This window comes from Pelodiscus sinensis, chromosome 3 (genome assembly GCF_049634645.1).
Source record: "Pelodiscus sinensis isolate JC-2024 chromosome 3, ASM4963464v1, whole genome shotgun sequence".
NCBI classification, from domain to species: Eukaryota; Metazoa; Chordata; order Testudines; family Trionychidae; genus Pelodiscus; species Pelodiscus sinensis.
This window is the reverse complement of record NC_134713.1, coordinates 103,337,379-103,363,415: the sequence shown is the minus strand read 5'-3', so window position 1 is coordinate 103,363,415 and position 26,037 is coordinate 103,337,379. Positions and strand designations below refer to the sequence as shown.

At 41.5% G+C, this 26,037-nt stretch overlaps 1 long non-coding RNA gene across 1 annotated transcript in view; it reads left to right on the top strand.

Moving 5' to 3' along the window:
* Positions 1-6,784: 6,784 nt before the first annotated feature.
* The window catches only part of LOC112545606 (uncharacterized), a 34,213-nt gene continuing 14,960 nt past the window's right edge, over positions 6,785-26,037 (top strand). Inside the window, exons 1-3 of the long non-coding RNA XR_003089135.2 lie at positions 6,785-6,922; positions 16,822-16,910; positions 24,769-24,873. This is a non-coding gene — a long non-coding RNA (uncharacterized LOC112545606). The remainder of the gene's footprint in view (positions 6,923-16,821; positions 16,911-24,768; positions 24,874-26,037) is intronic.

The window sequence follows — 26,037 nt, the reverse complement described above, 5'->3', positions numbered from 1 at the left end:
GGAATGCAGTTTGCTGCATTCCACACTCTGGTTGTGGAGAGCAGAGGGAAAATGAGCTGCACACTTTGCTCGCACTCCCTAACAGGGACAGGAAGTGAAAGAGCAAGCAGCCCTTGTATGGATTTGGGGGAGGGGAGCAGGGCTTCTCCTCTCTCCCCCCGCCCCCCGCCCTCCTTGCCAAGTCCCCTATACACACAATATAAAATCCCAGTTAATTAGTTAACCCGTTAAATCAACTGAAGCGGGATCCAACTCCTGCCCCCCTCAGCTGCTGCTGCCAGCCCCCCGTGTGCATGGGGGGGTGGCTCTTCACCCCTGCAGGTTTGGAATAGCCCTCAGTCCACGGCAGGCCACAAGTTGTTCTTGGGTACCAATTAACTGTTCACATCACATACACACAGTCCCTTGCCCGGAGCCCCACCCTCTCCCCAATCCTGACTCCTGCACCCCCCACACCTCCATTCCTCTGCTCTGAGCCTCTCCTTAAGGACCTGAGCAGCACTGGGTAAATTTGCTGGTATATTTATGACAACATCTTTCTTTTCTTAAACAGCTGTGAGCAATGCATTACTTTTTGCCAAGCCATTGGGGAATCACTAGGGAACATTGCAATAAGCTAGTTGTTCAGCAATGCTGTGTTCCAAATCCCTTTGTGTGTTGCTGAGATGTCTGACAGATGCAACCTGCGCTGTGTGATATTAAGCAGTTTCAATGAATGGGATAGCTCTAAGTAAACTACATGTTCTTCTTGGGGTGATGTCCCCCATGGGGCTCCACTGTTGGTGACGTGATTCCTGGAGCCGCAGTTCACAGCTTTTTGTAGTAATTGACAGTTGGGCTGCACGTGCGCAGGAGGCACCTCGCGCCGCTGACAGCGCCTTGCGCAGCAGCCCAACCCCCCCTTCAGTTCCTCTTCAACTGCCCTCGGTCACAGATGGAGCTCTGATCTCTTTCGCCTCAGGCATTGTCTCTTCACACTTACTTGCTACTTAATTGCTCTTCTTTCTGGGCTATTTCCCTTAATTGATCAATTGATACAACTTAAAAAAAACCCAACCCATGCTATTCCAGCTGATGGACCGCCTCAGCGGCAGCGGCTTTGATTCTTCTCGCTCCCTGTTTCACTCCCTCAAAGGTGTTTCTCTTAAAAACACCTTTCTTCCACTATTTGATCTGAGGAAGTGGGTCTGGGCCAGGAAAGCTCATCATCTAATAAACCATCTTGTTAGTCTTTAAAGTGCTACATTGTCCTGCGTTTTGCTTCTCTTAAAAAGAAAGAAAAAGAAAAAAGAGGGTAAAGAAGAGAAAAGAAGGCACGCAAGCCTTAACAATAACCAACTCTATCCAGCCCTCAGAGCTTTAAAAATCATATATAATGTAAGGCTCCCATGCCAGCATCAGATGGGCATGATTCCTGCATAAGATGTTTGCGGGAGGCGCATGCCCCCCCCCAAAATATGATCATTGCACGAGCCTCACGCCAGGGCCAGGAAGGACCGTGAAATGCAGCTCCGCATGATCATGTTTGAAAGGGCGCTGCAGCCCTCAGAGCAGCCTGAACCTGCTGTGAAGCATGGAGACCTGAAGCACAGGTCTGTGTCGTCATTGCCCCATAAACATCACAGTGCAACAGTCTCATCTGCCAGGTCACTGCCTACAAAGTCGTCCCCCAGATTGATCACTGGGGACGTGTGGCACACACCAGAAAATCCGGCAGAAAATTTTTTACTAGGCACTGCAGCGGCTGCAACCCCCACCAACTTGGGGTCGGCACACTTAGCAGTGGCACCGGAGGGACCATGGCACCGCAGAAACCAGCACCACAGCATTCAGTGCTGAGAAGAAGCCGGGAACTGCCTTCCAAATGGCCCCGCAAATCCTTTGCGCTGCCTCCTCCTGAGCTATCTACAGGAAAGCTTCCCCATCAGAGGCTTCAACACAGTCGCTGCAGGATAAAATCCTTGTGCAAATGCAGGTAATACGATATTAACAGCTGAAGATTACAACACTCAGCTGAGCTCTCCTCTGCCCCCTTTGGGGGCTCCTCCGTACTTAACTGATTCAGCAGGTCCATCTCTATGTGACATTGAACCCCCACTGACACAGAGAAATGTTGCAACTGCTGAATACGATCAAGGCAGTGTTTTTTCTTCACAACATTAATTTCCAGCTACATCTCATCAATTTCAACATTACCATGAAAGACCTCACTATCCTGACTGGTACCCAGAATGTCAATATCCCCCTCTCTTCTACCCCCTGCTGTGGACACCGTGGGACTATTGGGAGACCCACAGATGCCATCCCAGGAGTACATCTTGGAGGCTCCCTCCAGCCTCCGCAACCCATAACCTTCCAGCTTTGGTAGACTCGGAGATAGGGTCACACTAGAATGGCAAGTATCAGACATGCATCTGACGAAGTGGGTCTTTGCCCACGAAAGCTTATGCTCCTACACTTCAGTTAGTCTATAAGGTGCCACAGGACTCCTCGCCGCTTTTACTAGAATGGCAGACATTCATGGACAATTTATCCTCACCCCTTGATGAAGCTGCGACACCAGAAGCATCAAACTCTATAGATGACCTAAAACAGTTCCAAGAACTTTTAAAAAGAGTAGCCACTAGCTAGGAGGTTCAACTCGATGAAGTAAAAGAGAAACATCATCATCTCTTAAAGAACATTCATCTGTCCTCTCAAGGAAAGATTGCTCTCCCTATTGATGACTCAATAATGGAGGTATCTGAGGACATTTGGCAGACACCTGCCTCAATGCAACCCACCTGCAAAAAAAAGCGGATAAAAAGTATTTTGTCCCTCCCAAGGGAAGGGGTGGGAAGGAGGCGGGCAAGGGTATTTATATTTGAGGTAGATCTTGGACTGCACTTAAATTCAAGAAGTGATCTCATGCTTAAAAAGGTTGGAGACCACTGTAGTAATAGTAGTTGCACTGGGCCAGCTGAATTTTAACCCAAGTCTAAAATTGCCCTAGGCTGGCACTAAGGTACCTGGCCAGATTCTCTTTCACCATCCTTCATGTTGAGGCCTTCTGTCCTAGGAAACTGAGACAGTGAGAGTGTTCTGCAGGCTGGCCTGCTGAACTGAGTATTGTTCTGCTCTTATGGCTGTAAGTCACCTCCTGTCAAACCCAGAGTACAAAGAATAAGCATTCTCTAGATTGCATTTGGAGAAGGCAGTCCCTTGAGTTTATGGCTGAACAGAACTTCAGAAATGACTGTTTTGGTTTTTCCACAGATGTATGATTACCTGAATCAGCAAAGTCATTCAATCAGATATACTTCCCATCAACTAGTGCCACGGCTGCTAATTTCACAGCAGAAAAAATAGCTGGCAAAATGTCTGAAAAAGCAAACTTTCTGAAAGCGAAAGCAGGAGAGAAGATTTGTAAGCAAGGAATGTGCATAATTATTATTTCTTATTTGTATCCCAGTCACATCTAGAAACCCTACCAGCGCGCTCTCTCTCTCCCTCCTTCCTTCCTTCCTTCCTTCCTCCCTCCCTCTCTCTCTCTCTCCTTCCCTCCCCCCTTCCCTCCCTCCCTCCCTCTGGATGCTGTATAACGCAGAACGTGATGTTAATGGGAGACTTTTCATTGAATTCAATGGATTTTGGATCAGTCCCACAGACACTGCTTACAGACAGGACAAAGAATAGGAAGGGACACAGAGAAGTGACTGCCAAAGATCACTCAATGGCAGAGCTGAGCCAAGCTTTCTGAAATCCAGTCCAGCATCCTACCTTTTAGATCATGATGCCTTCTGCACTACCTGCATTTGTTGCCGGCAGCAGCAGTGAAACCTACATCTGCAGACTCTGTTATGTGAGGATGTTAGCACAGTGCTTGCTGGCACACTTTATTCCTGTCATAAATCAGGTTTTTGCTGGCTGGTTTGCTGACAAACTGGCACCAGGCAGACTGGCATTTTCCAAACAAATCCAATAGGGTTGATTCTGACCTTGTATATTCTGGTGCACAATAAAAAGTAACTCCGGTGAAGTCAATGGGCCAGATTCAACACTCACTGGCTAAAGAATAATATTGACTTCAGTGGAATTACTCAGTTGTATATCAATTAAGGTGCTATCAGCCCCAGTAGAGTTACGCCTGTGTTCAAATGAAGTAAGGAAAGCAGAAGGAAACTAAAACTGTTGGGTTTTTTTTTTTTTGCCATATTCACTTTTAGGGTTATCAGCTTTCAAAAAATTCCGGACACATGTGATCTCAGAACAGGGTTGGGGGACCAGCCGTGAGGGGAAAGGGGCTTGTCGGGAGGGGTTATGGGGAAGCTGGGCTGATCAGGAGAGGGGGGGACTGGCTGGCAGGAAGCAGAGCTGGCCGGGAAGGGGTTGGGGGGGGGTGCAGAGCTAGCCGGGGAGGAACTAGCTGGCAGGAAGCAGGGCTGTTTGGAGGGGGTCAGGGGAAGCGGGCGGGCCGTCAGGAAACTGGCCGACGGGAAGCAGAGCTGGCCAGGGGGGAACCGGCCAGAGGGGAGTGGGGCTGACCCGGGCGCATGCAGATCCTGGGGTGCTGTCCATCCCATGCACGGTCCCGGTGGGGCGCATGGGTGAGCCTGGCCCCGGGGATTCCATCCCGCTCTACTGCGTAGCTGCGTATTGCCTGGCTGGTAGACACACTCTCACAGTACACAGCTACGTACTGATACTCATGATAACAATAAAACTTACTTATTTAGAAAATACCGGACATTTATATTTTCTCTATTTGTTTCCCGAACAGAAAGCTCAAATACCGGAGTGTTTGGTTCAAAACCGGACACCTGGCAACCCTATTCACTTTTACTTAGGGCTTGATTAAAATGTTGGTGTAAAATAAACAGGATATTTGGGGGCTGCTGCTCTTTGTACTAGTTCTGAGTGAGAAGTAACCAAAAAGATAAGCCAACCTGAAATCTCTTTTTAACCTGAGGAGGAGTGTATTACAGGTTGAACCTCTCTAAGCCAGCACTTTCTGGTCTGGCAACATTGGCAGCCTGGCATGATTTTGGTTAACTAGATGTCCACTTACCATGGGTGCGGTCAAGTTTGCTATATCCCATAAAATTTAACAGCCACTAGTGCTGACTTTCAGTGTTCTGTGCTGTTATTTAGCTCTAATTTCCCACAAATGTCTTCTAATATACCACTAAGCAGTGGAGTGTTGGTAATGCTGCTAGACAATATTGACTTCCCGTGGTCCGGCAAATTCTCTGGTTTGGCACCAGTCAGGTCCTGAGGGTGCCAGACTCGAGAGGTTCAACCTGTAGTTGTATGGAACAACAGTCAGAGCTTGTGGGTCCAATTTTCCACAAGTTCACTGTGACTTTCAGTAACTCTCACAAGCTCTCTGTTCCTCAATTTGCTCATTTTTAAATGGCTATAAGACTTCTTGAGTTGAGGAAACTAGTAAATTACTAATGACATTTCTCTAAAAGGGATGCTGACTCAAGCCACAATCTGGAGGATAATAGTTCTTTAGAAATGAGAGCAACACTGTTAACCCATTTGACTAGACACACTCTAACACCCATTTTAATAGGTTAATACTCTGAAATGCTCAACATGGAAACAGGGAGGAGAAGAAGATTTTATATCAAAGGATAATGTTCATAATCCAAAATGCTGAAATATGATATGAGTATAATTGTGCTACTTGCATATTGACTTCTGAGAGAAACATCTGAAAAACAGTTCAACCTGTTAATGAAGATGGTCAGTACCCAAGGAAAAAGTTCTGACAATCTGTAAAAGGGGGTGCTACATGTTTTCTTCCAGAAAGATCTGACAGGAGGATGACAAAGAACAGCATGCAACAGAATGCTGCTCGTCAGAGTGATAGGCGAGCTTTAAACAGGGTACACTGTGTGCCTGTTCACTGCACTTGTGCACAGAAATAGCCTAAGTCTGGTTATGGTTTTCATTCAATTTAGTTTTCATTGATTGAGTCTCACTTTGCCCACTTTTAATTTAAAATAATCTGAATTTGGAATGAAGGTGTGTAATAGGGCAAATTCAGCTAGATGTTCACAGGGGAAACAACTTGACTTCTGACACGAGGAGAGGCAGAAGCTGAATAGAAGCAAGAGCTTGAGCATGTGGTCACACATAAGGGCACAGAGGAGACTGTACCCTGTGAAAAGATTTCTCTAAGGAAGCGCTAATAGCTTGGGAAAAGTTTTAAAGGCAGCATTGGAGCGCTGGGCTCTTTAAATTGCCTCCAGAGCCCCCAATTGCAAGCGCTCTGCAGCTCTAGCAGCACTGAAAGGCTGACTGGGAGCCCCTTCTGCCTGAGGCCCCGCCCCTTCTGTGGGGCCTGGATCCAGCTCCCCTTCAGGGCCTAGCAAAGACTCTTGTCAGCCCTGTAGACTGTGACTGCTTACCCCTGCCCAGATCAAATCCTGCTCACCCTCTCCATGTAAGTATCCTCATTTACTTCAGAAAGTTCCGCATGAATAAAAACTTCAGAATTTTGTTCCAATCATACGTAATACTGAGGATAAGCATTGTGCCCTCTTGCTTCTTTTTAGTGTAAAAATTGATTGAAATGGATTGAAAATGCTTGCATACACATGATGCAACCTATCACTGCATACAGACTCCACGTTTGTGTGAACTTTGGAGTTCTCTTGCAAAGTGAACTATGTTTGCTTTGAACTGGTTTAGGCTTTTGTTCATGTGCACACAATTGCTGTGTACCACTTTTTGTACAATCCCCCACCTTCCCTCAAAGGACAGTGGCCTCAACCCATTAGAGAATAAGCAGGAGGATGCCAGAGAAGAGCTGTCCCCTGAGAGTCAAGATCTTTTAGGGACCTGATGGCAGCTGCTGGACTGTCTTGCCCTGCTACTATGGACACATTCCTGTCCTGAATAGACTGAGATCATGTCCCAGCTAGAATCCCAGGTCAGAACTGAAGAGTCCAATCCTATGGAGAAAACTTGTTGGCATGCAAGTACCTATCTTTGAAATGTATTATTATTGTTGGCAGGTGTGAGCTAACAGGCCTCACCTCCCCCCTACCCTGCTCTCCTTTGTGCTGCTTCCAGCATGCTGCAGTCCTACTCCTGCTTCCTTTCCCCTCCCCACCCCCAGTATTCCAATAGTGAAAGCATTCTTTTGTGCAAATTTCAGCAGTTTGTTGAGATAGTGCTCACAGGAAAAGAAATGTGGCTCGTCCGCATAGTTTACATGAGGTATGAGTGTACTTTGTGCTAAGGCACAAACGATGCTCCTGCCCATGCTCTGTGACAGGGCAGGACCCCCTTGGGAACATTACCTGATGTGCTGAGCCCCCACTGAGCCTGTTTTCCCTGCCAGCTTGGATTGCCAATACCCTGTCTTGGTGAGTTAGTCTTGCTAACATACTGCAATGCAGACACTAGGCTGGCTGAGAGATGCAGGCTGTATATGAGGATCTGGGCGGTTGAGAGGGGGGAAAGAATGTAGCTGTCCCAGGCACAAGAGAGCATGGAAAAAAACAGGGATGCAGAGGCAGTCCATGAATGCAATCCTGAGACATAATTCTCTCCTGAAAATCATGATTCAGCTAGGCCACCAGCCCTGCAATCCCATAATTTGGGTTCCAGCTATCTCCTTCAGCCCTGGAACAATAGTGGTTACTGGGAGCAGCAGCAGTTCCTAACGTCTGCACCCTGCATCCCGGCAGCAGTGATCCAGATGCTCCCATTCATCTCTCAAATTTCACCTCTAGGCACTGAGAACATTTACATAATCTCCTAAGCATTACCCAGCTTCGTGATTTAGTTAGACAGCACCTAATCAATGGCAGATCTGCATCAGAATGGCCCCCAGCAGTTGATCTACCTGGGCTGCATTGGTAGGGCTACAGCTTGGTAACATTCGGAGTGGCCAGCTTCCAGATGGCAGTGACATAGGTATGAGCACCACATGTAGGTACGTTGTTGCTGAAGCTCCAGGGTCAGTTCTGCACGGATCTCAATGTCATTGCAGCCTGTGAACCTGTAAACCTATAATACTTTACCTTGTCACTATTCTAGCAGTAATGCAAGAGTCTACAGGGATTCTATCCTGTAAGAAGTTGGCATAAGCAGTAGTGTTATAAGTATAAGTAAGAGTATCTATCTATCTATCTATCTATCTATCTATCTATCTATCTATCTATCTATCTATCTATCTATCTATCCCTTCCATTTATAAATTTTAGAAGTTGTGAAAGGATTTGTGGCGGAATCTTCAGTCGGGTCAGGACACACATAACGGCCAGATTGGGGTGATAATATGTGAGTCAGTATTTCGTCAGCTCAAAAAGGGTCCAAAATGTAATGATCCAGCCAAATTGACAACCTCATCAAAGAAACAGAAGGCATTGGTACCTGACCACAAGTTCCCATTTTTCCCACTTCTGGGAATGTGTACAAGAGGGCATCAAGTGAACTTTTCATGCCTATTCAAAAGGATGTCCCAATTTAATCATCCAATCAAATACATGTAGCCACAAAGATCTCAGGGTGCAGAAATCTGTTTTTTGGCCTTGAGAGGTTGGCTAAAGATGACACAAAAAGGCCTATGAGACTCTATGACAGTGGTTGTGCAGTAGGATTTTGCTTCCTCACTAGGGACTTTCTGTTTGAGGTTTATCTACCTCAAACACTTTCTTTTACTTATTCTTTCCAAGTTTCCTCTATCATACTTCACCGGGATCCTCGTTCCACCAGCGGCCATGGACTGGTCCTCGAATGCCCAGGTTCTCCAGAAGGGTGTATGTCAGTATGGTATTATACTTGGTAACTGTATACTTAGATCATTACAGTTGTATACTCAGGCTTATTTATGCTACTTTTCGGGATGATCGAATCCATTTGTGTAAGGTGACCAGACATCCTGCTTTTGAGGAGGACAGTCCTCCTTTTGAGGGGCTTGTCCTCTCCAATAATTCTGTCCTCCTTTTGTCCTACTTTGCCAAAAAAAATCCCGTGTTCCTTTTTTTTGCTCAACCAAAAATATTTTTTGGAGACTCTCTGGTAACCCTAATATACAAGTATGTCTTTTTTGTCAACTTAGTGTCCTCCTCACTCATTTTCAAATTCTGGTCACCTTAATTTGTGCAATCCTTGCCCTATGTTTTGTATTGTTTGCAATCTTAATACCAATTATAATAAAAATTGTTCTATTTTGGTACCACCCTCAGTGTAAGTGTGACAGCTGTGACTCCCAAGGTCTGCCTCCAGAGACAGAGCTCCATAGCTCTCAACCTCTGTGACCAGGGTAGAGGACAAAGATAGAACTATCTAGTCAGATTAGGCGAACCAAATCTTTACCCATACCTTATTCTTAACCCCGGGTAACACCATCTTGAAGTTTTCTCACCACTGTAGGTTGTCCCTCGTCTGCAGAATAATCCTCTCTCACTAATCCACGCTGGTTCCCCAGACCCAGGAATGGTGCTGAATGCTGAGTAGAAGACCCAGGAATATCAATCAGATTCTTGTTCCAACAGCTCGGTATTGTCTAGTTCTTCCTCCTCTTGCTACTGTTGCCACCACCACCCTGTCATCCTGCTGCCATAGGAGCTGCTGCTGTATATAGAACATTGTCCTGCTCCTTTATCATCTGCTCAGTGGTGTGAGGGGTGAATTCCGATGCAGAATTCATCTGGCTCTGAGAGCTGGCATACAGCTCAAGTAGAATGAGCATACTTGCACTCCTCACCATAGTGGTGCAAAGAGTTGCTGGGTCCATGCTGGAAGACAGTAATCTGGAAATAGCAGGAGGTTGCCTGGAAAAGAAGTATGGGGTGAAGACAGTGAAAATAATTTTTTTTAAATGGAATCTGCCCTGTGGCCTGTAATTCACAAGAAAAACAATGCCAGGCTGCATTCTGCTCAGCAGTGAAGCAAAAACCCAAGAGTGCTATGCCCCTGATTTACAGCAAACCATGACTAGGTGTTCATGCAGTATAAATTAAAAACAAAAGAGGCTGCAAAGAAGGAGGAAATGCTCTGAGATTACAGACTGCTAGGCTTGAGCAGGCTATAGCAGAATCCTGGGCATTAGGACTGAGAGTCTAGCCAGACAGGGGCTGAAAATAGCCTACCACAGCAGGAAAGGCTTTAGGCTGGAAGGCCTGGCTGGAGGAAGAGAAACCTTTCTCAGCTTTGCATAGCCTGGAAAATTTTATTTTGAATGTTTGTTAATTGAATAAAGAACAGACAACATGGATAAAAGCATTTGAGTTTCTTGAACTGTTCAAAAGAAGAAACTGAGGCAAGGTGTTTATAGCATGATGCCCTCAGGACACGAGGGGACAAATTCAACATGCCCAATCTTGTTAAAGGCATTAACTGAGAGTACTTTTAGGAGGAAGCTGCTACTAAAGTGCAAAGTACTAGAACATGCACAAGTTTCTTTTACAAGAGGATTTCTGTGGATTCGGGACATCCCTTCTTTCAGTATTCCCCTATGAAAAATGTATCACAGGGAGAGACATGGTCTTCCTTGATGCTTACATGAAGAAGGAATCCAGTTTTGAGAAATTCTGTTTTCACTAATTTTACTAATTCCTCTTACAATTAACTGTTAGGCATCTCCCCCCATAGGCTACTTTGAAAACCTCAGCCTCACGTTTTGCCAAATCATGGACATATATGATTTGACAGTGTTGTCTTCAAGTCGTCATTGTCAAGTCCAAGTCAAGTCTCAAGTCAATACAGTTCAAATGTCAAGTCGAATCTCGAGTCCCTAAAGTCACTCTCGAGTCAAGTCCCAAGTCGAGTCTCAAGTCTTAATTTTAAAAATGTCAAGTCACTTTTGTACAAGCCATCAATATCGGCACTTTCAGACAATTTTTTCACCAAGTTGATTTAACAAAATTAGCAAGTTTCAAGTCGAGTCTCAAGTCACAAACAATTAACCTAAGTCAAGTCTGAAGTCGAGTCACTAGGCAACTTAAGTTGGACTCAAATTCAAGTCCTGGGACTCGAGTCAACAACTCTGTGATTTGATACTTTGGCTCCTGCAAGCAGTCTTTGGCCTCAGTCCATATGAACACTAACCAAGTTGCTAAGAAATGGAGACTAAACTAGGGTTACCATATATAAAAAACACATTAATACAACCTGAGTTGGTAGATACTGATACAGATTCACTCCCTCTCAGGAGTGTCCTCTTTTTTGAAAGTTCAAATATGGTAGCCCTAAAGGAGATGGTTTATTGGAAAGGGGGGGAAGGGAGCTGTCTGTCTTCTCCCCCTGCCTGCTTCAGTTTTAGAAATATGAGCTATTTTAAATTAGATATGCTCTCTGGTAGCAACTAGATACAGAAATTAAACCCCCTCGTAAATCCCAACTGCCCATGGAAAGTACCTTCAGCTAATAAGTCATTCCAAAATGTAAATTAAAAACCAATAACCACTGTGACATTTTAGAGGACAATTAGCATATAAGGCTGCTCATGAGTGGCTTCTACTGAAGCAAGAATTGCTCATAAACCTCAAAGGACTCGCTGTCTGCAATATGGAAAAAATATTTGTAGCTTATTGTGCCAGCCATAACTGGCAGCCAAAATTAAATGTTTGTACTGGAGTGGAATAAACTATCTGCAGCTAACAGGAATTGGTATTTTGCACAAGAGGAGTGACTCTACTGCAAGCATGCTAAATGAGAGCTAACACTATCTTTGTTGCCCCTCTGCAAGTTTAGCAAATAATCCTCCCTGTAGCCTTTCAAACATCATGGCTACGTATAAACAACATCCCTTTTTCAGAAAAGGGATGTAAATTAGACGTATCGCAATTGCTAATGAAGCGGGGATTTAAATCTCCCGCGCTTCATTAGCATAAAAATGGCTGCCGCTTTTTTTCGGCACGGAGCTTTGCGGGAGAATAGCGCCAGTCTAGACTCTGATCTTTCAGAAAATAAAGCCTTTTCCGAAAGATCCCTTATCCCTCTTGAAATAAGGGATAAGGGATCTTTCGGAAAAAGCTTTATTTTCCGAAAGATCAGCGTCTAGACTGGCACTTTTCTCTGGCAAAGCTCCGTGCTGAAAAAAAGCGGCAGCCATTTTTATGCTAATGAAGCACAGGAGATTTAAATCCCCGCTTCATTAGCAATTGCGATACGTCTAATTTACATCCCTTTTCCGAAAAAGGGATATAGTCTAGATGTAGCCAAAAGTAAGAAGGGCTAGAACAGAAAAGATACAACTGCAACATTCTAAATATACCTCACTTTTATCTAGTGCAATTGAGAAAGTGTGCTTGTTGATGTGACATAGTATCCAACAGCATGTTTGGTTCTAAGGAGACTATTTTGTGAATCTGATTCACAGATACAGAAAACTTCAATGAAGGATGATGTTAGAATTCTTGCAATCTTTTCTATTGCTTTCTCCAGCTTCAGCAAAGTTATCTCTGTCTTGCCCGAGGCAGCTAGTCCTGATCCTCTGGGGAAAGATGTTGGCATGGAAATTGTTGGGGATCATTTCTATAATGCCCCAATAAGACAGAGCCACTGAGATGGATAATTGCCCATAATCATCCTCTGCACACTTCCATAGGAGTTAAATCCCTTCAAGGCATTCAGTCTGTCTAAGGATAGCATCTTTGTAAGCAACATCTTGTCATCAGTTGCATCAAAGGCAACTTGAAAATCTAGATAGGTCATTATGTGTGTGTGTTGCTTCATACCTTCAGCTGGTGGCACTGAGGATGTGTCTAGACTACAGGGTTTTGTTGACAAAAGTGGGCTTTTGTCGACAAAACTATACCTGCGTCTACACTACCGCCGCATTCTGTCAACAGTGAGTTGACAGAATGCGGCAGTTTTGTCGACGGCGATAAACCTCATTCTACGATGAATAACGCTTTTTTTCTATAGTACTCTGTTGAAAAAAGGCGCTATTGCATGCAAACTGTGCTTTTCGAAAGAGAGCGTCTAGACTCTTTCGAAAAAGCAGCTTGCTTTATCAGCATTACTGATTGTAGTATTGTCGACAAAGCCTCTGTCAAAAAAGGCGTACAGTCTAGATGTACCCTGACTTATGCCAACTCTTGTCAGGCTCACTGACTTCATCCACAGCCAGGAACAGCCACTCATCAAACAGTGCTAAAATATCAGTCTCTGTCTCACAGCCAAGTCAGGGAATATAAAGTCAGCAAATACTGCCTTGTCTGCTCTGCAACCACCACCTCAATAAATCTTTGCAAAAGACAGGACAATACTGTCAGTTGACTGAGTCACTATCTTCCCTGCAGGCTTTAAACAGCCCTGTGGGAAATGCATCTACTTCACAGAGAGTGGCCTGAAGTCCCCCACCCACCTCCAAAATCCTAGCAAGTAACCTCCAAAATCCTAGCAAGTAACATCAGTAGAAACTCATTCAAAGACTGAGTGACTCTCTGGACACAGCAAGCTTCAGTCTGATGTTTGCCCACAAAGTAACTTCAATATTCTTCATTGCAAGAAAAAAGTAAATTCTGTAACCAGCAGAAGCCTCCAGGATGAATCAAGTTCTCTATTACTTGGAATAATACTGCTGTTATGACTTATAATATGCATTAGAAGAGGCAAAGAAACCTTTCATTGATTCCTACACAACCAGGGCATAAGACAGCATTCTCTTTTTTATGTCATAATCCGTTAGCCATTAGCTAAGAGTACACTTCATCAGTACCTTCTAAAACCATCTCCTTGGGCAGTCTGTTATAAGATGTCTAAGTGTGATGGGCTAAGAATGCCTCAGTCTCAAATCACAGGAGGGAATGATCAGCCCATAATAAGCTTGTCATCATTACCTCTCCAATCTGCTTTCTAAACAGTAGCTCCTGAGTATGGCCTACTATATGGGTGAAGTCATCAGCTACCTATAAGAACTCTGGCTGGAGCAGCCAAGAACTCGACCCAGAAGAATCATCTTCAAAGGGAGACACTTATGTCACTAGGCAGTTTCAGTGTTAGCACCTGCAGCATCATCTCAGTGAAGAACCAGAGAAACTCAGCAAGAACTTTCTTGGTGCCCTGGGTTATTTTCAACTAGGTGCCATCCTGAGATTTGTGAATAAGCAGTCAGTCCAAATTTGGAATGGGTATCAAACCCAAAGCTATTCTTCCTCCTCATTTCTCTCTTGAGACTACACCAAGTATGTTTTCAGGCCCAGCTGGAACTACACTGGCCCTGCAGACTAATGTCTCAAGGTTCTTATCCTTGTCAAACCACTGATGGATGGATACTTTTACTTATCACTGGTCTTGTATTAAACAGCATGAACAAACACCCAAGCTCAGTATGAACCAACATCTAGTTCCTGGGCACACTCCCATTTAAGTCAACAGGAATTTTTCCTGAATAACATCAGGATTTGATCCATTATCATCATTGTTATTATTTTAATGTATTATTTAATATATTAAAAAGCTAGAGAGTGTGAGAGAGAGTGTGAGGCTTTTTGTCCCTGAGAATTACTCCCAGGATGTAAATTTCTCAAGCCCACAAAAAGCTTACCATATAATTTTTTTAAAAAATAGGTTCTGTTAAAGAAAAGGCAAAAATAATAGAAATATTGTAGTGCAGAGGATCTTTTACAATTGTGCATAAAAAACTATTGTATCCCTGTTAGTGCTAGAGAGAAAGGAGCTGTGTTGGTTTATTATTTCAATGATTCTTAAGAATGCCAATATGACCTTTTGGAGCTTATTGGTCCAGTGATCTGTGAATTAAGGAATTGCTAAAATAGGTCTTAACATAATAGGTTGGGACAGAGACATGACAATTTACAACAAGAAACCACGGATTAAAGATTCCAAAGTAAGCCTTGACTCGTTGGGACATTGCTATGTATTGTATGAATCATTTTCATTCCAAAGATTCTCCAGTATCATTGAAAGACTAGTATGAACAACAACGAATACTATATGAGTGTCTCTAAAATGACTGATTATTTTTCCAAAAGGAATGTATACTACACTAACACTAGAAGCAAAATATTCCTGTCCAAAGTAGGGCTTACCTAAAGCATTTTCTATACTGATTCTGTACATAGAACAATGCAGAATATATAAAGTAAATCTGCACTTTGGATAAGAGAGTCATAGTGTGGCCCAAAGAGGATAATTGTGTCTTAAAAATAAAACTAATGTAAGTTCAACTTGTCTAAGCCTTGTAACATATGACATGCAAAACCACATATGTTATTTTGTTTCCTGAAGTCCCTGGGCATAACTGTGTAAACTCATAAGTGAGCTGCACTCATCAGCTTGTTCATAGAGCTGGTCATTGATTTCCTGTCAAAATAATTATCACTGGAAAATTTACTTTCTGCAAAAAGGGACATGGTAATTTTGCTGAAATCTTTCAGTTTTCCATTAGGAAATATAATATTTCATTTTGGGAAGCTTTATCCCAAATTGAATTATTTCAGAAAAAAACAACAACTGGTCTGGTAGCACTTTATAGACTAACAAAACATGTAGATGGTATCATGAGCTTTCGTGGGCTCAGCCGACCGGAGTTATTTCAGTTTGTTTATTAAAATGTTTTTATTAAATTTCAAGTGAGATTGACATTAAATTGTATTTGCCTAAATCTACACAATGCCTCATGGGAGTTGTAGTTCACCTGCTGTATACCCCATGTGAGGCAGGTTCTATGTCCAGACAACATCTCTCATTATGTACCATAGTCTCTTATGTTACCAAATTGTGTGGTGCATTGTGGGAGTCACAGGACTTGTCAGACATGCATCTGACGAAGTGGATCTTTGCCCAGGAAAGCTTATGCTCCAATAAATCTGTTTGTCTATAAGGTGCCACAGGACTTCACATCATAGAGGATATAGTCCAACCAGGGAGCTCAGCCCATAGAAAAGAATGAGGGTATGAAGCACCTCAACTACTACTCCTGAGAGTCACCATAGCACTTAAGCAGAGACAGTTTAATGTCCTCCTCACTCAACACATTTTTTTTTATTAAGGAATATCAAAATATTTTGTTCTGTCATTTCTTTGAATAGAAATTTTTCAGAACTTTTTGTTTTTCAAAAAAAATAATATTTTGATTTTTGTCAAGAATATGAAATGGAAATTTTGATTTTTTTTCTCAGCTCTGTTTGTTCCCTGATTTTTGTTACAGAATTTTTTTTCTTTGTGTGTAAGAAGTTTCAACCTTCAATGGAGAAGGCTTTTTGTTCAATACATACTGGATGCAGAGTCACCTTGGGTCAGGTTACATAACTTTATTTCACTCTCATAAAATGCCATCAAGCTTCATATTTCATCCATCACAATGTATTAAGCCAATCACTACAGAGAACTAGACATCATATTTGTGATAGCCTCACATGTCTAAAGACTAGCACTTTGGGAAAGAGTTAAGCTTCAAGACTAGAAAGCAAGCATTGCAGCCACATATCTAAACCACATGATCTTTCATAAGGATTAAACCTGGTCTATAAAATAATTTTAACCTGAATCATGCACTGTATAGCAATTCATATGCACAAAGGGGATGTAAATGAATTCCAAAAATCTTAAAACGAATCTCAGATGAAATCTCCACATTTCATCTGACTGTGCATTGAAACCATAAATTGGCCTATGCTCATTTGCTTAGCTTTAAAAGCCTGCCAGTGAACCTGGTCTGAGGCCATAACTATCTACGGTATTGATATCACCATGTTATCTGAATGTCTCAGTCTTTATATACTTATGCTTACAATGCATCTGTGAGGTAAGGACGTGCTATTTCCCCCATTTTACAGATGGGGAGCTGAGCCACAGACAGACTTTAACTTGCCTCTAATAACATGCTGAACTTTAATGTTTATACAGAAATCAATGAAACCATCATCTGTATCAAAGACCTGATTGAGGTGGCGATTCCAAGTAAATTCTTTCTGACAAAGAACCCTCCCATCCAAGTAAGTACTTTCATGTGTTAAACTTTTTTTAAAAAAATACTGTGTTCATGTACAATATAAATTTTTGGCATGCAATGTAGTGTCTCCTAATCTGAGTGACTATTATTCATCCTGTAGTTCACACCATTGTGATATTATGCAAGCTCCTGGATTTGGACAGACAACAAATGATGGGCCAAATTCTATCATCATGGCTACTATTGAAGATGTATGCAGCATATGAGACTCTTAAACTATATAATCTAGCAGTGACCAAGTGGAAACACAGAGGAAACAATAAGTCCTTTTTAACGTAATTCCTCCTAGTACTTTTCCATTTAGCTTTTCCATTTGGTTTCAACAGTTTGCAATCTAGGGATCTTACTGCTGATTCACTGTTGACTTTGGTGGGGCATGCCCTACTATCAAATGTGACAAAAAGAAACAAAGAGAGCTTGAAATGAACACCTGGCCCTATTGTGTGTCTATCAGGATTTTAAACCTCTGCTTTGCATGCAGCTTATGCACAGGGATATGTCATGTAGGTATTCCCTTAAGCTTTAACATAAACCAGCAAGTACTTAACAGTCTGTCCTGTATCCCAAGACATTTCCCTAAGATTCAGGTTATCATTTTAAAGAGTATCTTTCATCATTATTCAGGCAGAATGCTTGCATTTTCCAGCAACCCTGTCGAGCAAATTTGCTGGCAGTTAAGATATTCTTATTTTTTTCTGCATAATTTGCTGAGTCCTTAGGAGAAGTGTGTTCATGTTTGTTGCTTTGTATTGCTTGTTGATGGATTAGTCTACTAACTTAATGACTGAAGTAGGGAGGCACAGAGGTGTGAAAAGAAGATATGTATGATAATGTCTTGCTGTACTCTTTGCCCCCATTTTGCTGGAGAAGTGTGAGACTTACTCCCCTGCCTTCAGTTGGCAACACATAAATTGGCGTGAAGTCAGGCATTCTAACATTACATTAGAAAGCACAGAAGCAGTAACAAAAAAAGAAGCCAAGTTTATATTGGAGTCATCTAAATCAAACGTGCAGCGTTTTGTTATGCCTGCCCTGGTCAGAGGTAGAAAATTAGAGAGGAGAAACACAAGAAACTGGTCTGCCACAGCTTACCAGTACAACATTGTGGGAAACAGCCAAAATGCTACTGCCTCATTTCCTGCAGTGCTGAATGCCCCAGAGAGGTTGTGATTATGATCCTGTGTCCTCAAAACAATGTTGGATCATGGCCCTATGCCAGAAGAGCAATGCTGAGGGAACACTTGCCCCATTGTTAGTAAAGATACAATAACTGCTGCTGCTCCACTCTCTCCCCCAGCACTCCTAACTCCTGAATGCTGAAAGTCTTGTGTTACACTAGGATTCACATCTATACTTTGGTCCATAGTATTTTAGATAGATTTTGATGTTGTAGGGATAACATATTAATGTATTGAAAATGATTCCTCCAAATGGAAGTGACTCCCCATAATTTGTTCCCCACAACTTAAAGTGTTTAGATTTATTAAGATTCTTCTTATTATTATTATTATTTGTTAAGATTGTTAAATGTTTAGATTTATGATTATTATTGTCCCTTTAGAATATAATGTATTAGGTAATGTAACTTAGAACTGTTAAAAATATAATCCTATGTAACCAGAAACAGCCCCCCCCTCTGTGCTCCAGGGCATACTCAAGCTTGTGCAAGGGGCTGCTTGAAATTGACATTGCAGAGATACATTGTAACAATGCATTGTCAAGCCACTAACTCTGCTATGGGAGCCAAGCCCTGTAATTGACTAAGGGCATTGTTACTTAATTGACGCCTGTTCTCTTTAAAACATTGTAACTTTATTCAGCACTCAGAGAATGTTTTAAGCAATACCACCCAGAAACTTTCTGTAACTACAACTTTTATTATTATACAAAATACTGTATGAATGTATGAGAGAGTGCTTGGATGATGAATGAATGGCTCTGAGAGGTGCCAGCCTGAGAATACAGCAACAAAGGGCTGAAGAAGGCGTCAGGTGCCAGTGCAACCAAAAGGTGTCAAGTGGAGAAACTGGAGGTCCACCCGATGAGATCACTGATGAGCACCTGGCAGCCACCCTGGAGACATCAGCATGATACAGCAATTTCCATAGACTGGCATAGGAAGAAATTCCTATAAGAACTGGACTAAAAAACTATGGAATCAGAGTCCAAGGTTCTGCTGCCAGCCTACCAGGAGCTTCAGATGCGCATCTGATCAGGACTTCGCTCCCCACTACCATCACTTGTGTACAGAGTACCTGGCCAGTATCCTGTCACAAGCAACTTCCAGGCTGGTAACTATACACAGAACTTGAATGAATGGATGTATGAATGAATGGTTTATATATATATATATATATAAGTGTATAAGGGTTAAGTAGTGTTAGGAATAAGAAGTTAAACAACGTTGTTTGCTTCTATCTTTTCTTTATTTTTTATTATTATCTTTACAATAAATGTGGCTTTTTGCCTTATCCCCCTCATAAGATCCTGCTTGCTTTTATTTGGTACAACATTTTGGTGGAGAATGCGAAAGGGGGAATATTGGTAAGGAGCCCCAGGTATTGTGAACATTAGTGTGCACACAGCTGACTCTACAAAGAGCAGTTCTATTTTTTTTTTCTTTTTCTTTCTTTTTATTTTGGTTAACCAAAGCCTGCTGACCTCCAGAGGGTAGAGGCTTCACAAAAAGAGCTCATAGTAAAAAGAAGCTACAATTATTGAAATAATTTAGGCTGTAAATAGAAGCTATGGTTATTCATTGAAATAATCTAGGCTGTGTAAGAAGCTACGATTATTCATTGGAATAATCTAGGCTGTGTAACTAGAAGCTACAATTATTGAAATAATTTAGGCTGTAAATAGAAGCTACGACTATTATTGGAATAATCTAGGCTGTGTAAGAAGCTACGATTATTCATTGGAATAATCTAGGCTGTGTAACTAGAAGCTACAATTATTAAAATAATTTAGGCTGTAAAAAGAAGCTACGATTATTAATTAATAGTCTAGGCTGTGTCACTCGCTGCAAGAGTTCAGGGGTGATAAAGGAAACTACACAAGTATTAAAGATGTTTAAAAAAAAGTCCAGGAAAAGCGGTCTCAGAGGGAGGAATAAAGTTTGAAGGAGCTCAAACCTCACCTTTTATAAAGAAATAACACTCTTTAAACAAATCCTTCAGAGATATGGGCACAAGTCCCTGGACTGGACAAGCCCTTGAAGATGTTTGTAATATTTTGGACCTAGAGGATAGATTGGCACAGTATATCCTCATGTACAGACCTTCTAATGCTGCCAAAGGATATGCAGCAGCAATTTGGCTATTATGGGAGGCATGTAATAACAGTTACCTCCACTTAGCTACCTGCAAAGAAAAAAAAAATCTCTCTCTGCAGAAAAAGCTAAACCCAAAAGAAAAAGGGAAAAGAAAACACAGATTCAGTTTGGCTCCTATAAAACCTGTAATGAGGTGTTCCTCAAATTAACTAATTATAAAAATTCAAATAGGAAACTGCAAAATGTAAAAGCCTCTGCTGCAAAAGCAAAAAGGTGGAAATGTCTGTCCCTCAGTACCCAGACACAGCTAGATTCCCTTAAGGATGGGTACTGAGAGTTAAAGTAGCACTCTCAAAGTTTTCAGGAATATGCTTTTAAAAAAAAAGAACCAGGAGGTGTGGGGTTTAGTGAACAAGGCCACCCTCCTTGCTAACCTGGTAATGGGACAAAGCCTGTGTCCATGGAAAAGGGCCATTCAGCAAGAAAAACAGGATCAGGCCCAAACAAGCAGGCAGGCAGGCAAAAGATAAATTAAAGGCCTCGTGGTAAAACTGGGAAAAAGCAGTAAGTACAGGCACTGAAAATCTAAATTCTTAAAATAATACTTACAAGAAGTAATATCTGAAGCAAGGCCAGTTTTCATTTTAAGAAATAAGAAAGTGTTTTAAGAAAGAAAAAAAAACACAAAAAAAAGTTAACTCTACAGAGTATGGAAGGAATTGAGCAGTTGTGAAAATGCTAAAATGTTATAGGAAAAGAATTCTTGGTTTCTTTGCAGCCATTCTGAAGGAAAAAGGGGCCCCTTTCCAAAAGAGTGTCTGTAAATAATCCAGGCAAATTTAACTAAAGAACTTCAAGAGGGTACTATTGGGAACTTAACTACCCCCAAATAAATAAAAGTGAATGTAATCTTTGTACAGGTATGTAAAAATAGTGTTAAAAATATTCAGAGAATATATGCATGTATCTGTGTGTAAATATAGTGTAAATAGTAGGTGAAGTTTTTAAAATCCAGAACTCCTGTTTTGTAGGTTAGTAAACTGTTTTGTATGCTTAAAACAAATTGGTTTGTTTTGTTTTCAGTAAAGCCATTTCATACCAAGTGGTTTAATAAAAGTATAGGAAAACTCAGCGAGCATAAAAGAAATAGTTACACCCAATGCAAAAATTAATATGTCTAAATAACATTATAAACAAAGAATGCACATTTTCTTGTAACATGCAATGTATATTGTAAAAGGAGGTAAAAACTGGAAACAAATCAAAATCCTGTGAAGGCTCCAGGAGCCACAACAGGTTGTAATTTCCTTTTCAGGTTGCTGTGTGAGAAAGCAGAACTTAAAGTAAAAACTCAAAACTGTAAATCTCTGGCAAAAGTTATTGTGTCCCTTTTTAAGACAAAGCTACAAACAGCTTTTAATCTAAAAGCAAGCCAGAAAGTGTCTGTGGTGCAAATGCCCTAGCTGGCAGCACAAACAAAACAAAACAAAAAAAAAGTTTGCAGGTAAATAAATAGTTTGATTAGCAAACTACCTGAGACCAGAACAAAAAGGGGTCTGCATATGGAAAAATTTCAAAATGGTTTTAAACACACTGGTCTCAAAGCTAAGTTGTCTAAATAAAAGGCATGCTATCACAGGATACTTAAACACCTATTGATAAGATCCACAGGGCTACTTGTTATTTGATGCTAATGTTCATAAATAACCCTGTAATATGTACATGATTTTCTTTAAAAAAAAAAAAAGAAAAACCTCTAAAATGTTAAAATAATCATTGGAAACACATCTCACACTTAAAACCCTCCCAGCATTATAGTAATAATGCTTCTTGGCTACTCTCTATTCATAAACCTAACACAGCAGAAACTTACCAACTTAGTCTGCTGTATAAGAGGAAAACTAAAGTACACCTCCTAAATTTAATAATTACACAGTGGGGTAATTCACCCACAAGAAGGGGTACAAACCATTAAAACCTGTTTTGCCTACAAAACAAAAATATTTACCTATAGGAGTAATTGTAAGCAAAGAGACATGAAAGCATATTTGTAAAATAAAAAGAGAAAGTATGTAAATAATAATGCCACCCCCAAAGGGGTAGAAGTATGTTCTTGTTTTGTCTTTCAGAAAATCAGGACAAGCTGGTACCAGCTAAATACCCTACAACACCATGGATGTATTGTTGCAACAAAGATTGTTTTATGTTTTGGGTTTGTCTCATGTCTGTCTGTCTAACTAGCTAGTATACTATGTTAAAGATGATACTGCACTAGGCAGGAAAGGTTCAATAAGCATTAAACATGTTAACTGCATTTAGAAAAACCCAGTGTAAATGGCTGTGGAGAAATCTCAGAGGAACTGAGGGTTGTTTCAGAAGAGGCAGAATCAGCCAGGGAATTGAAGCAGTCTGGCAACCAAGTGACTGGGTATAACCAGCTTGCTGGGAAGTCAGTGTATTTGGGACAGGAGTGTTCCCAGGGGAGGCACACCCAGCCAGGCCTTTTGTCTTTGAAAGAGGGAGCTTTGCATTTAAAACAACAGGGCAATGGGGCAAGACCTATGTGGCCAAGGAAAGCTGCAGATTTTTCAACCTAAAAACCCAAAATTGTCAGCGTACACTTGGGATGAATTTGTTCCTGCTACTTATGCTAACTTTCATAACCACTGTACTGCAGTTACTAAGAATGTAACAATGTTCAATGTGCAGGATATTGTACCAAAACCCTGGAAATGGTTAAAAAAAATGTACCCAAGAGCACATTGTATGTTCAAAAGCCTTGTAACACTGGTATTTTACTGTTAGTACTTGTAATTAGTGTTGAAGCTTCTCACCTGAGAAAGGGGAATTCCAAACTTGGTGTGTGATGTGAAAAGGGAAACTGAGGCACACCACCAATTTTGTTTTCAGGGCTAAATGCAAGGATGCCTACACTATATGGGATGAGAGCACATAAATTCATGCACTGTTAATTGGGTTTCAAACTGTTGCCCAAGCTGCCCTGGATAAAATCACTATTTTTTCTCTCGCTCTGGGCAAAGTCACCTAACCTGGATAAAGAGAATATTTGTTACATTACAATCACAAACACATGTTGCCTCACGATACCTTCTCTTAAACAGATTAAATACAAAGTGACACTACGAGTATACCAGATATCGTAGTGTCAAAAGGGGGAGTATGTAGGGATAACATATTAATGTATTGAAAATGATTCCTCCAAATGGAAGTGACTCCCCATAATTTGTTCCCCACAACTTAAAGTGTTTAGATTTATTAAGATTCTTCTTATTATTATTATTATTTGTTAAGATTGTTAAATGTTTAGATTTATGATTATTATTGTCCCTTTAGAATATAATGTATTAGGTAATGTAACTTAGAACTGTTAAAAATATAATCCTATGTAACCAGAAACAGCCCCCCCCTCTGTGCTCCAGGGCATACTCAAGCTTGTGCAAGGGGCTGCTTGAAATTGACATTGCAGAGATACATTGTAACAATGCATTGTCAAGCCACTAACTCTGCTATGGGAGCCAAGCCCTGTAATTGACTAAGGGCATTGTTACTTAATTGACGCCTGTTCTCTTTAAAACATTGTAACTTTATTCAGCACTCAGAGAATGTTTTAAGCAATACCACCCAGAAACTTTCTGTAACTACAACTTTTATTATTATACAAAATACTGTATGAATGTATGAGAGAGTGCTTGGATGATGAATGAATGGCTCTGAGAGGTGCCAGCCTGAGAATACAGCAACAAAGGGCTGAAGAAGGCGTCAGGTGCCAGTGCAACCAAAAGGTGTCAAGTGGAGAAACTGGAGGTCCACCCGATGAGATCACTGATGAGCACCTGGCAGCCACCCTGGAGACATCAGCATGATACAGCAATTTCCATAGACTGGCATAGGAAGAAATTCCTATAAGAACTGGACTAAAAAACTATGGAATCAGAGTCCAAGGTTCTGCTGCCAGCCTACCAGGAGCTTCAGATGCGCATCTGATCAGGACTTCGCTCCCCACTACCATCACTTGTGTACAGAGTACCTGGCCAGTATCCTGTCACAAGCAACTTCCAGGCTGGTAACTATACACAGAACTTGAATGAATGGATGTATGAATGAATGGTTTATATATATATATATATAAGTGTATAAGGGTTAAGTAGTGTTAGGAATAAGAAGTTAAACAACGTTGTTTGCTTCTATCTTTTCTTTATTTTTTATTATTATCTTTACAATAAATGTGGCTTTTTGCCTTATCCCCCTCATAAGATCCTGCTTGCTTTTATTTGGTACAACAATGTCACCTACGTTGGTGTGAGAACAGAATCAGGCTCTTTAGAAAAAATGAATTTTTGGCTCTCTCTCTTTCTCTCTCCTTTTTTTATACAGTACTGCGTGTAGTTAAGTTTGACAGTCTGCTCTTTGTTTTACTATTTGATGATGACATGTTATGCCTTAAGGCCCAGAATGTTATACAGATTAGGTAGTGATGATCTAAACATGAAATAAACTGGGGCTAAAAGTATAATAAACTATACAAAAAATTATCATTTCATTCCAGATCTCTGATTTATGTCTCAATGACCCAGAATACCATGGCACCAAAACAGGAAGCTTCTACATATTCAGCATTAAAACCAGTTTCACAGACTGTGGGACTAGAATGGTAATATGCACAAGATGCTGTTGTGAAGTAGTTGTATTACTTCCTTTGAATACCATTTGTTTCTCTGAGGAGTCCTGTGGCACCTTATAGACTAACAGAAGTGTTGGAGCACAAGCTTTCATGGGCAAAGACCCACTTCGTCAGATGCATCTGATGAAGTGGGTCTTTGCCCACGAAAGCTTATGCTCCAACACTTCTGTTAGTCTATAAGGTGCCACAGGCCTCCTCGACACTTTTGCAGATTCAGACTAACACGGCTACCCCTCTGATATTTGTTTCTCTGTGTGCTACAGCTGTGGTAGATTACAACTGCAGAATAACTCAAATGTTTATCTCCAAATCAAACAATACAGTATTTTCTCTATATTCCATTGCTGCCACTCAGTCTTAGTTTCTTGTTATTCTCTCAGATGTTCGGCAAGACAGATGCTTCCATAAAGAGTTCCTAGAACATTGTAGCACTAACACAAATCATACATGTAGTGTGAATTATTAGTAGCAGTAATGTAGTCTCACTCACAAAAATATGACTAACACTTACTGTATTAAAGTATAAATTCACTGTCAGACGACTGTCACTGAGCAAAAAGCTCACACTGCCAGAGGTGCATTTGAGCAGCTGCAAAGATCTGCTGTACATATGCAGTTTATGCTGGAATGCCCCAGCTATAATAGAAAGACAAATTCTGCCATTAATTACAATTAACAGGCTATTAAAAAGCAACAGGTAAAAGGGTTCATTAAATTATAAAGGGGGGAGGTGAACGATTTAAACTAGCTTCTGGGCAAAGTCAGCTTTTTAAGTATATAGTTGAACTTTAAGAGAAAAAAGTGCACGTGACATTTCTGAGATTCAAATCATAGATGCTTCTCAGTGTTCCCTCTAAGTGGCGCAGCAGCACAGCTTCACAGGTGATCAGGCCCAGCCAAAGAGCATGCAGAGCCCAAGGCTGCATGCTGAGCTTCATGGCCACATGGCTCTCGGCCTGGTGGGCGGGGCTGGGAGCTGGGCAGCATGGGGCCCTGAATGTGGGGGGCCCAAGGAGCCTGCCTTGCTCTCCTTGCCCAAAGGCCTGGCCTGCAGGTGATTAATCAGCCCTGCCCAGTCAGTCAGCTCTGTGCATGGAGCCCTGAGTCTCTGACCGGGTGGGGCTGATTGACCTG